This window comes from Gossypium arboreum, chromosome 8, assembly GCF_025698485.1.
Source record: "Gossypium arboreum isolate Shixiya-1 chromosome 8, ASM2569848v2, whole genome shotgun sequence".
NCBI classification, from domain to species: domain Eukaryota; kingdom Viridiplantae; phylum Streptophyta; class Magnoliopsida; order Malvales; family Malvaceae; genus Gossypium; species Gossypium arboreum.
The window spans coordinates 90,507,995-90,521,655 of NC_069077.1; the positions used below are offsets into that span (position 1 = coordinate 90,507,995).

Sequence of the window (13,661 nt, forward strand, 5' to 3'; positions counted from 1 at the left end):
TAATATTAAGGTAACAAAACGTTAATGTAATTTATAATACTTTGGTTTAAGTTTCATTTATATTCACTTCCTAAACTTGTGTTTTTTAGGAGAGGTTTGCTTTAGAGGTCTCTGATGCCTATATCAAGAAGACATTGGGTAAAAAATGGAGAGACCATAAAAGCATTTTGAAAAAAGAATATTTTAAAAAACCCATAAGCCTCGAAGAAAAATTGCAAAATGTCCCACCGGGAATGCTGAGGTACCAATGGGAAAATGCGGTTTGATTTTGGAATTCGAAGAAAGGAGAGGTATTATGTACTTGCAAACTCTTATAAATTTTTCGGTTTATAGTATTTACTATATACGTAATAATAATTCCATTATGTAGGACTGTGAACGAGTTGGAACAAGCAGCAGGCAAAAACAAAAATTTACGCACACGGCAGAGTCGAGAAGTTTTACTTGTGTAGCTCAGGCCGCGGTACTATGGATTTATTAATTCTATCAAGTATTAATGACTTTTTACTATTAAATAATATTTTTACTACTATATTGTAGGAAGCCTCGTCTGGTCAAAAAGTTGGACGCCTTCAGCTTTTTGACATTACGTACAGGAAAAAAGATGGAACTCCGATGACATTTGAAGCTGCAGAAATTATGGTATATTTACTTAATAAAATTTGATTCATTATAAATATTTATAATATTTAATTATAATGTTTTAATTCATCATTTTTATTAGTTTAATTTAAATAATGTTATGTTGTATTCCTTTTTATTTGTATATTTCGTTTCTAACTCTTTGACTGATTTATTAGGAGAAACTAAAAGATAAGAAGGCAGAGTATGAAGCGACTGCTTCGACTGATAGTTTTGTTAATTTTGAGGATATTGATAACAGAATTATTAATGAAGTTTTGGGTCTTGAAAGGTATGGTCAGGTTAGATTTCAAGGATCTGGTGTTAACCCGACCCAATATTTTGGATCCACATCGCACCAATACATGCCTTCCGGGAGTCAAAGTCAAGCTGAAGTTCAGAGGCTAAAAGATCAGATAGTTCAGAAACAAGCTGCCACAGATGAGCAAATTTCTCAACTTAGAGCGGAGGCAGCAGCGCGGGAGGCGGAGGCAAGAATGAGGAGGCAAAGCGAGTAATGAAAATACAATGAACTCCAAATACATGACTTCATCTATGATGACTATGTTCCAAGAATTTCAAAATCGCCATCTTAGACATTTGTTTTCTTATAACTTTTAACATTATTGTAAGAATATTTTGAATATTCATTTACAATTTATATAATATATTTTTCAGATAATTTTGTATTATTTAAATTTATGGGTTTTGGTTGGATTTCACGGTATATTTGCTGTTTTTGGTTGAATTTCTTGCAGGAGGGTTGGATATAAGTGCAAAAATACATATTGCAAAACTGGGTAAATTAGTGGCGTTTTTTTCAAACAAACGCCGCTAATTTTAGCGGCCTTATATATAGCGACGTTTTTTGAGTATTAGCGGCGCTTAAAAATACCGCTAAAGACAAAAAAAAAACGCCGCTAAAAGTCTGTTTTCAGATTTAAAAATGAAACTGGTCTGCACTTTATGTGCATGAATAAACGTGGAGTAATATTTTCTGTTAATGGTAGCCACTTAAGTATAACTCAAGTGGCGGTAAGAATGATGTCCCAATAGATATTGTTATCTTGTTATGCAGTTTAGCAGTTTTAATTACTATAATTAAGTCAAAATTATAAATGTCACTTCATATGTAATATATATTTATATTAATAAAGTAGCATTATTGCTGGAATAACTTTTTTCTGGTCTTGCTATGGTAGTTTCTATCATCAATGATCTTAATATTAATGAACTCATTATATAAAGTGATCTCAAGTCAAGCTGATATATAGCAAGAATAGAATGACCACAAAAAAGGATAATTATCTAATTATTGTAGCTAAAATAGCCGAGGCTTAAAACAAATCGCTGCATAGTAACTATATTTACAGAAGAGGTGTTTTAAGGTAACATAAATTAATAATAATAATCCTTGTGTTTTAAAAATCGAAATTCCAAGTTTCCTTTTTCTCCTAAGGCTTCTCAGGGCATAGAATTAAAGTTGTAGGATGTGAATGTTAAGAAGGGAGACTACGTTGAGCAAACTGTTGTTAGTTTCTTGATACATAATGCAAATATTAGTGAACAGGATTAATTCAGGATGCATGTCTCTCCCAAATAAATTTTATGTAATTCATGACGTGTACGAGTACAAGATTCATGTTAACAAGACAGGCAACATTGAATCCATTATAGCAGTAAAATTTATTTTAAGATAATTTTCATACATATATAGTACGTGCATGGTAGAGAAATTTACTATTTATTACAGATTTAAAAAGTTGAATTAATATTATACCGTCAAACCTCTTTATAGCAATTTAATTTGATTATTAAAATTCTTGATGTTATAGAAAGATTTTTCTTTAAGAAAAAGAAAATTAAACTATAAGAATATTCGAGACATCTATAATAATATTTGATAGATTTTTTTTCAAATTAAAAAGCTATAATATTTTAGTAATATTAATTTTAAGATTTAGATTGTATGTTTAATAAAATTTCCAAATGTAGTTTTATTTATTAAATATTCTTTTTTAATAAAATATGATTTATATATTCTTATATAAAATTTAAATTTTTATTAAAGTAATATATTAACAAAAATTTATTATTTCTATTCTTTTAGGAATAAAATTAATTTTACTAAAAGTCAAGACAAGAGACTAGTGTAGAGAATTGATTTAATTAAGAATGTACTTCATACTTTTTATTATTGTTTATAGATTAAAAGTTATTATAGACGGTTTAAATAAATCATAAAAATAATTTTACAACATAATAAAATGTTATTATAGAAAAACTAACTATAATAAAAATAAATCATAATTTATAGGACTTATTAGAAATATGGATGTAATTAAACATGGTAAAAAGTCAATAGACATGCTAAATTAAGTGGTCAATAAATCATGCATCACTATCTAAATATATACATGGGAGTTGGAAAGCAGGGAGAAAAATTGCATAGCATGTTTTGTTATGTCAAATTATCAACCGGCGTGCAATACTTGATATGATATCTCATACGTAACCATGTGGCATCATGGAGCCGGATGCGCATGCTCTTATGTATCTTCCGCTACAAGCCTAACCAACCTTTTTTTAGTAACTAAAAGCAAGCCGTAACAATGAGCAATATCGCCCTACCTTTTCTTCTATCAACCTAATTGCCTAAACAAAAGCATGGTGAGCTACTCTTTTTTTATTTTTATTTTTATCGGTCCAAGAAATATTTCAAGAAATTCGTTGGAATCAACTCTTTCAGAAACAACAGGATTACAACAATATTACTACTATACATTTAAATACAAAAGCCACCGCACAACAAGTATAAAAGAAAATCTATCCAATTCACCATGAGGCATATAAAAAAAAAAAATCTTAATATACCTACTTCCCCCATGCATTCGCCATACCAGAAATGAAGAAGGTACCAGAAACCTTTCTTTTCTATACCATCAGCGATTATTGATAAAAAAATAAAAAATAAAGCAAATAACACATATAGAATCGACCATCAGGTCTTACAATAAGACAAAACAAGGAAACCAAAATAATCGACCTCACAATCCAAAACCCAACACCATAGCAAAAGGAATTAAAACAGAAGACCATAACATTTCGAAACCATACCATCGTTGGAATTTTTGAAATATTTCAAAACAATCAAATATCACATTTTTAATAAAAACTTTGAAACCTTTGTTTATATGTTAATATGATTTATTATGATAAAAGAAATTAAGTTAAGAAGGTGGACTCGTGTATTGGGCTTAAAAGGCTAATGTAATGTATACCTGAGCCCATTTTCTTTTGGAACTTCTTTTTTATTGGATTTTTTTAGAGTCCAAGAAAAGTAAATTTCTTAACTAGTAACATATATTTAGCTAAGCTATGTCTAGATTCATATAACCATTTTCAAACTATTTTTAACTAATTCAATAAATTACTTTTGTTATTTTTAGCCATGAAAACTCTTATAAATATAATGCATAATTACACTTCGGAATCACTCAATCTATGATTTGTTTTACCTTCTCTTTCAAACGCTTTCTACTTTCTCAAATCTTTCTTTTCTAGTTTTAGTTGGGTGCTTAATTGGTTTGTTCTTCGTTGTTCCTTGTTATCCTTTGGTTAATACAAGAGTTTGTTGAATCATGGGATACATTATAGGCACAACATCCATAAATATAGAGCCCAACACGCCTCAAGCTATTCAACTTGTATTCTTGGTTCCTTAAATTGATGAATATTTGCCAATAATCTTAAGGTATTTTGTATTTGGATGTTGTCTACATTGTCGATGCTCATGTTCGTTGTTGTCATTATTGTTGTGATGTTGCCTGTGTCATGTTTCCATTAAGGTACCATGTGTTTGCTTTTATTTTCGTCTTACTGCTCGTATCTCAATGATATTGATTTTCCTATTGTTCGAGATTCCTACACATCAATAACATGTATAAAAAGGGTAAAATCTAAATATTTTTGAAAGACTAGAATTGATTTAAATTTTGAAAAAATAAAATATTGATCGCATGTAAAGTAGGTTATTACTATGATTAATTGTTTGAATGAAGTATGGATCCATGATTTTATGTTGTATGAATTTATTTATTATTGTCAAAATATTAGCGTGCTTTAGATTGAAGTTTAATAAAGTGAAATTTTAATATAGTAATAATATGAATCTACTCTAGACTTGATTAATTTTAATTTTACCTTTAATATGAGTTGAACCAAACCTTGAGGTTTATTAAAAGAATTAAGGTTTTAATAATAAGATATTAATTTGCAAATCGCAATAAGAATTTCTTGTTTACTATGTTATCGTGATTCGATTGAGTATGCAAGTTTAATTTATTTATTTTGAATGTATGATTATATGTGTGTGTATATATATATATATATATATATATATATATATATATATATATATATGTGAGTGAAATTTATTTTAAACATGATTTATGATGAATATATGGTTACAAGCCCAAAATAAAAAAAAGAAAAAAAAAGGAAACTATTTTGAGTGATAAATCCATAGTTGGTTTGTAACATCCCGCCTGGCGTTCTTTGTTAGTGATATTTATGGGCAAATTGTTGGCTAAGTATAAGCTAGGGAAAGTTGATTTACACCTTATTAGCCGATGTTATGTTAAGTGTTGGTTGCTGCGCCATGATTGGTGAACTATTTGGCTAATTAAGTAGGTCTGTAATGACTTGGTTGAAGGATCGTCTTTTGGCAAAGTATAGGTTACATGTCTATATGTCTTGGCATGGTCGTTGTGGGGAACTCGCTAATCAATGGATTCTCTTGGTAAGTTTTGTGTGACGGATCCTTCTACTAGTATCTGTCAGAGGAGGATTGTTAGGTTTTGGGCCTAATAGTTTTTTGTATGAGCATGTAGGTATACTATAAAGTTTTAGTTGGTTTCTTATAAAGATCTAATTAGAAATTAGAGTGTAATGGATATTTAAGGTGGAATTTGCCTAGAGTTATTATGTTGGCCACAATAGAGTGAGTCAACTTTGCATGGATAGCCACATGTAAGTTATTGTGAGATCTATGCAAGCTATAAATATCGGTGAAGCTATTATAGTAGGGCTTCTTCCTTTCTTTTCTTTTACCTTATTTTCACTATGGTAACTTGTCAAAGAAGGAGTTCTCCGTTGAAGAAGAACCAGCAAGTGTTCGAATATTAAGAAAAAGGTTGTGGAGTGTAATGAAATTCTTGTTGTAACCAACTTCGTTAAAGTTTTTATGAGCATCCAGTCTGTATTAACCCTCTTTGAGTTTCCTCCTAGTTGGTATCTTGCTAAATTATGGTTGTCATAGTTAAGAATTCAGATGAAATTGTCATTTTGAAATATTGTAAGTTGTTGCATGTAATCATCTGCATGTGCATGTTAATGACAGGAAACATACATGACTTCCTTGGCATGTAAACTCAATATATAGATACAATGGACCACTGGTAGGGACTGTTTGTTGCTAACTAGAATGGCGGATGTAATGGACCACTAGTAGGGCATGCTAGCTGTAACAGGCCCAATTTGCCCCGACCCATACAGAAACAAAAAAAAACCAAAAATAAAACAAAATAATTAAATCAGTCTAGATTACAACCCAAATTTCTAATGCCCAAATATGGCCCAAAACAAAATTAGCCTTAACCCAAACTAAACCCTAAAACAAAAATAAACAAAAACAAAACCTTAGCTGTTGGCTAGCCACCGCCACTCCCATGCGTTGCCCTCACCACGTACACCCTTCGTACCCCCCGTACACCTCCACGTCACCATCCGTACCTGCAGGAAGGGACAATAGAAAAACAACAATAAAAAACGAGCAAAAAATATTGTATTTTTCTTTTCTTTATTTTCTTTCGGCTGTAAAAGCCAAAGAGGATTGATGTAAATTTTTTACACGTACACACGAATATGCAAATATCAATCCAAAAATAGATTAGATATTTTCATTTTTCATAGTCTATTTATTTTGAATATTGTGTACATATAGATATAGATATAAAACCAATTTTTTTTTACCTTTTTTTCGATGATCGGGGAAGACGAAACCGAAAGGTTTCTTCGATTTCTTTCTCTTTTTTGTGATGTTTTTTAGTGTTTTGATCCCAGATCTGGGCTCGATGCGTCGAAGCACCCAAAGGGGTGGTTTTTGGTGAACTTCGGTCATCATGGACGGTGCCGCCGTTGCCGACGACCAACGGCCTCCACGGTGGTCCGATGATCGGGATTCGGTCGAGCCCTCAGGTTTTGGGAAAAAGGGAGAGAGAGTTTTTTATTATTATTATTTTTTTTTTGGTTTTGAATGTTAAAATGATTTTTTTGTAAAATTTTTACTTTTATAAACGTACAAAACGGCGTCGTTTCGGTGCCACTGCACGTTGGCCAAAACAGCGTCGTTTCATCCCTTAAACCTGTGCCTTGACCCAAACCGCCCAAGGGATCTGCGCGTTTTCAAACTTTTGGATTATTTACTCTTCAACCCTTCTGCTTTTTTAGATCTTTCAATTCGGTCCCATTTTGTTTTGTTTTTATTTTTAAATTTACCCTATAATTTTATTTTTGTGCCATTTTAGTCCTAGGATAAAAAGCTGCGCATAGGAGAGCCAGAGATATTTTCCCTTTTCCCCCTCAATACTTTCGGCGCGTTGCAATTTGGCCCATTTTGTTTTTTTCTTTTAATTTTGCCAGATGATTTCATATTTATTTTATTTTTCGTCCCTTAAGAAATGAAGCGCATAAGAACTTCGTGAATAATTTCCCATTCGATCCCTTGTTGTTTTTCACCTGTTCATTTTGATCCTTATTTGTGTTTTATCAATTTTTACATTTTATAATTTGTACCCCATATTTGATTCTGATTGCAATTTACTCCTCAACCCTTTATAACTTCAATTTCTTTTTTTTGTGTTTTAAAAATTGCTTTATTAAATATTTAATTTATTTATTTATTTTTAACCCTTTTATGATTAAAATCCATTTATTTATCTTCTTTTTACTTATATATATTATTTATTATTACTATCATTATTATTTTATCCATTATTATTTACTTACACATGTTTTATTACAAATTGTGACTCTAATTTTAGTTATATTTTACTTTGATGATTTATTTTCAATATTTTTACAAACCATTTCCTTATATTTATTTATGTACTTATTTGTTTGTTTCGTTGTTTTATTTATATTTATTAGCATCTTCCTTTTAGTGTACTGCTTTTGTCGTTATTGTTGTTATTGTTATTATTTATTTTGTTTATTTCGTTCGCTTTTGTGTTTATTTATTTTAATTGTTTATTATTTTAATGTATTACAAACTTTAGATTTTATTATTATTATTATTATTATTATTATTATTATTATTATTATTATTATTCTATGTTAGTTATCCTTTTATTAGATTGTACATACTAGCATTTAAGTAGCATACATATTATGTGATTATCGAGAATCGCTTTTTATTAGCATATTCATATTGTCGTTATTCATCAACGTAACCTTTTTTATTCATACATTGTTTTAATATTGCATTAATTTTCCCCAAATTCAAAAAAGGAAAACTTTTAAAAATAGGCAATATTTCTCATTTTGGAGATTCGAGAATCGTACCCTACCTTACGGGGTTTCGATTTTCTCGTTAAACCTAAATAGCTAAATATCCTTTTAAATTTCAAAATACATGAATTTTGAATAAAAATAAAGGCAATATTCTGCATTTAGAAACTCGAGAAGATCGTGCCCTAACTTACGGGGTTTCGATCTTTCTCGTTGGATCTGAACAACTGAATATCCTTTTAAAAAACCAAAGTACAAATTTTAAGATAAAACAATTAAAAGGCAAGCTTATTTTTGAGGGTTCAAATGTCATGTCCTAACTTACGGGATGTGACATTTTGACATCTCGAGACAAGAGGGCCTTTAATGCTCATTTCAATTTATTCAAGCATTTCTTTTTAATCAACATTAATAAAAAAATGGATCGTATTTTTAATTCTTTTCGAGTTTTCAACTTTCGACATTTAGACATTAATTAATCAATTAGGTACCAATTTTGGGTGTCACGAGGGTTCTAATCCTTCCTCGTACGTAACCGACTCCCAAACCCATTTTCTCGAATTTCGTAGACCAAAATTGTTGTTTTAGTAAATCAAAATATTTTATTAAAACGATCAAATTACGAGGTGATCCGATCCCACATCATAAAAAAGGATTGGTGGCGACTCCCATTTTTCTTTTTCTTTTTAATAAAAAGTCGGTCATTTTTTTTAAAAAAAAAAGAGATGGTTTCGACACTAGTTGCTAACCAAATGGGAGAATAAGATGAGACATTGGTAGGGCCTTTTAATTTCTAACCAGATTGGTGTGAGTGTTGGGTTCTTGGTAGGGCATGTTAGTAGCTAACTAGCTTGGCGATATGGGTGTTGCCCTTGGTAGGATATGTCAAGTTTAGCAATTGTGAATTTGAGAATTATGTCAGTTGAAGGTATCTGCATCAATCTGAGTAAGATTACTGCTATTTTAGATTCGAAGTCACCTAAGAATGTTAGTAAAATAAATAGTTTCCTAGGTCTGGCCAATTACTATAGTAGATTTGTGAAGGGATTTTTGATAGTTGCTTTCCCGTTGACAAAACTGTTAGTGATGGGACTAAACAAAATTTCTCGGAAATTTTGAATTAATTGCAAACATATGTAGTAGCATTTTTCAACAATCACCAAAGCTTCAAAGAATGGACACTCCCTCTTTGAGTGAAGGAACTAAACTAAATTACTAGTTCCATAGTTTTCAACAGTCACCATTGCGTCAGAGAATTAATAAGTCATTTGCAATTGCTCTGTAACAGCCCGATTTTGGGTCTAATCAGAATAGTGGTTTCGGGACCACAAATTCAACGTAGAAAGATTTATTTTTATTATATTCTTATGGTCTACGGTTTTATAGAATTGTTTTGTGAAAATTTCGTTTGAAAATTTTATCGATTGGGCACTCAATTTAGTTAAAAGGACTAAATTGCAATAGGTGCAAAATGTGTGTTCTAGAAGCTAGAGGTGTCTAATTGCTATGAAACTTTAAATTGAATGTCCTTAGATGGTAATTAGACCATTTTTTAAGTTAGTGGACAAAAATGGACATGAAGTAAGAGAATTTTTAAGTTTTAAGTGAAGGGCAGTTTGGTCATTTAGTAAATAAAGACAAAAATAACTAATAAAAAGATGTCATCTTCTTCAATTTCATCCTTTTATGCCAAATTTGAAGAGTCACCATAGCTAGAGTTTTGGCCAAAGCTTCCAAGCTCGATTGTAAGTCCGTTCTAGCCCCGTTTTTAATGATTTTCATGTTTTTGAGATCCTTATAACCTAATCTAGCTTTTCCAATGACTATTTTGAAGTATTGTCAAAGCTTAAAATTTTACCCATGTTAGATATGTGTGTATGTTGATGCCTAATGATAGAAAATGTATGTTAGTTGTTTGATAAACAACTTTTGCTAAGTGATTTTCGGTAAAAATGTAAAAAAATGACTTATTTGTAAAAGTTATAAAATAAGTAATAAAAGTGTGATTAAGTGGAAAATGTGGGCTAGTATGAATATGGAAATGGTTCGTCTAGGCTTGAGTTTTGAAGAAATTGAATACATTTTATTTTACGAGCCTTTGTAAAAATGTGAAACATTAGGGGCAAAAATGTAATTTTTCCATAATATGATTTTTGTTCTAAATTGAATAATGTGAGTATTAAATGAGTTGAATTTGTTATTATAGATCAAGAAAAATGAGGTTCAGACCTAGATTGAGGGAAAAATAAAGTGTTTGACGATTAGGTCCAATTCTACTATTTTGTATCGAGGTAAGTTCGAATGTAAATAATGCATTGTTATAATTATATTTTAAATGCTTTAATATTATATGAATTGTGATTGACTCTTTGGACGTACTCGACAAAGTTTCGACAAGCAAGAATTCCTGATTGAGCCTTAGGAATAGAATAGGATACGAGTGACATGTCACTAAGAACCTATGTGTTTATGTGATCCAGGTGTTGGTCTCGTACGTCCTACCAGTGGCTGGGTAGTCTGACATGAGTTGCAGATACCTGACAACTTGTGTGAGTAGCACTGTGTAGCTACGTCCTAACTAACCCCTTGTGTGAGCAGGCCCGAGAATAGCTCGAAATCGAGCCCATATGTATTATGAGATATGAGGTAGCTTCAGCTACATATATGGCACTTGTGTGCAAAATTTTCAAGTATCTGTTAATATTCCGAGTGTTCAACGGGAATGTCAAAGTTGTGAAAGACTATGGTTATGTTGCGAGTTGGTACAGGTATGTACATAAAACTCATACGTAATGAGCTCAATATGTGATGAACCCTTGGTAAGGTTGTGATTGAGTAAGTTATGACTATAAGATTTTAATAACATTTATGCAAATTTTCATCATGTTATTTGTATGTTAAATGTGTGGCTATGATGCTTATTATTTGCATAGGAACTTATTAAGCTATATAGCTTACTTCCCTTCCTTTCCCTTGTCTTATAGTGTCACCAAGCTAGTTCAAGAATCAGAAACCGTCGGAGATCCACTCACACTATCAACAATTATTTTGGTACCCATGATTTCAACATTTTGAATTATGGCATGTATAGGTGACTTGGTCATTTTGTTACGTGTCATAATTGAATTGGCCAAATGTGTTGGCTTATATTGGTTGAAAGCTCATTTTGTATAAAGCCATTTAAAACTGGCTACTATTGGTATAAGCAATTTATATGATGATGCCTTTCATGGATGTGGGAATTTACAAGATTTGAGTTGATAAGTATGTGATGTTTGTGTATGATAAATGGTAGCATGTGAATAATATGTTGATGTCTTGGTTGTGGTTGATTTGATTGTATGTAAATGCTTGAATTGGTGTTATGTTATGTTATGTAGGTGTGCGCATTAAAGGGTGGCAAAAAGGCTTGGTAAATAACCTCATTTTTATCCACACGGGTAGATACACGAGCGTGTGTCTAGGCCGCATGTGGCACACGGCTTGCCCCATTGGCATGTGTTTAGGTTGTGTGTCCCCTGCACCTTAATTTTGAGAAACAAAATGCTCAGAATTGAGCACACAGACAGAGACAAGGCATGTGTCTTAGCCATGTGGATAACACGGTCTCAAACACGGGCGTATGCCGTGGCCGTGTGAAGTCTGCACCTATTTAATAAAAAATCATAAATTTTAAATCGACCACACGGCCTAGCACACGAGCGTGTGACTTGGTCGTGTGGCTTCAATTTGTTCTTAGGTGACAAACAGAGAGTTACACAGGTTTGGGATACAGGCGTGTGTGTAACACCCCCTAACCCTTATCCGTCCCCGGAACAGGAATACGGAGCATTACCAGTCAATACAGTTCAATCACTTTAAATCACATTCAAACCTACTCAAAACATGTCAAGTTAGACATTTTTCATGCCTATATGATGAATCTTTTTAAGTATTTCACATATATTATCAAATAGATCAAATTTCTTACCAAATAAGCCAATTCCTACCATATACTATTATCAAATCTAAATTTATTTATTTCATCCTTACTTTGACAATCTAAAATGACACACATAGACATTTTAGGTACATGCCATTACCAATAATTAATATACTTCATTACAATGAGTTGGGGATCGACCTGAGATGCTAATTCAACGGTCTGACTTTAACCTATCCTACGCACGAAAACAAACTGTACGCTGAGTATGAACTCAGTGGTATTTCTATAATCTGAACACTTAATAATATAAAATACACTTAAAAATCATATGACAATCACAATTATATATTTGTTCACTATAAAGATAAATCCTTTATAACTCACTCAATTTTTCTCATCTACTAACCCGATTAGCTTTCCAAAATAAATTCACAAATCATTTGAACAATAATATTTTCCATTCATACATAAGTTCAAAGATACATAATTCATATGGCTCACTCATACTTCAGTTCACTGTTCAATATCAATAAATAATATTTAACTATTCACTTCTCAATCAGTATTCTGTACTTATCCATTTCAATAATAGTCAGTATTTTTTAGTAACAATCAATTGATCTTTATTATTCAGTAACAATCAATCATTAGAGAAATCAGTCATTCAGTACCTTTATTTACCCCTATTAACATGACTCGGACATTAACGGATGCATAGATCCAACCTACACACCAGTACGGCACTCAGTGCCTCATCGGCTTTGCCGAAGTAAATAGTAACAGTACGGTACTCAGTACCTCATCGGATTAAACCAATGTAACAGAAGTAGTACGACACACATAGTGCCTCATTGACTCGAAGTTGAAATAACAGTACGACACTTATAGTGCCTCATCGACTCAAAGTCGAAGTATCCCTAAACACTTCCAATCCTATGGCATGCCAACTATATCCGACTTAGCTCGATACAGTTAATAGGGTATTCAATTCAATTTCAATTTTTCTAATCAATACACATTTTAATTAATCACATAAATTCATAATTCAATACAATTCAATTCATTTTTCAATAACAAATATTCCAAATTCCACATTAATCACATATTCATATTTATTTCATCACATTCCCAATCAATTTAATTTTCAATATAACATACATTTAATATTCAATTTCCACATCAATCACATATATCCATATAAATTCAATAAATTTATCACATACCAAATCAATCCATTTCAATTGTAAAACACAATACAAATAATTCTCACATTAATTACTTACCATAACATTTAATCAAAATACAACAATTAATAATTAAATTCACTTTTCAATTTCAACCAATGTTCAATCCAATTCAAATAATCATTTCAATGTACTTGCCATACATATTAAATAATAATTTCAACAATTAAATATTAAGTTCGGATTATAGAAATATAAACCGTAATTTCCGAGCTAACCCTCGTTGATTTGGCCTTTTCCTTCCTTAGCCAAGGTTTTCCGAAACAACGTTAGCTACGAAAATTAAAACAATTTTATAATCA

At 31.3% G+C, this 13,661-nt stretch overlaps 1 long non-coding RNA gene across 1 annotated transcript; it reads left to right on the forward strand.

Moving 5' to 3' along the window:
• Positions 1–4,116: 4,116 nt before the first annotated feature.
• LOC128279495 (uncharacterized) lies at positions 4,117–11,252 on the forward strand. Its single transcript, XR_008269691.1, has 3 exons — positions 4,117–4,375; positions 10,671–10,958; positions 11,175–11,252. It is a non-coding gene; the product is annotated as an uncharacterized LOC128279495 (long non-coding RNA).
• Positions 11,253–13,661: the final 2,409 nt, after the last annotated feature.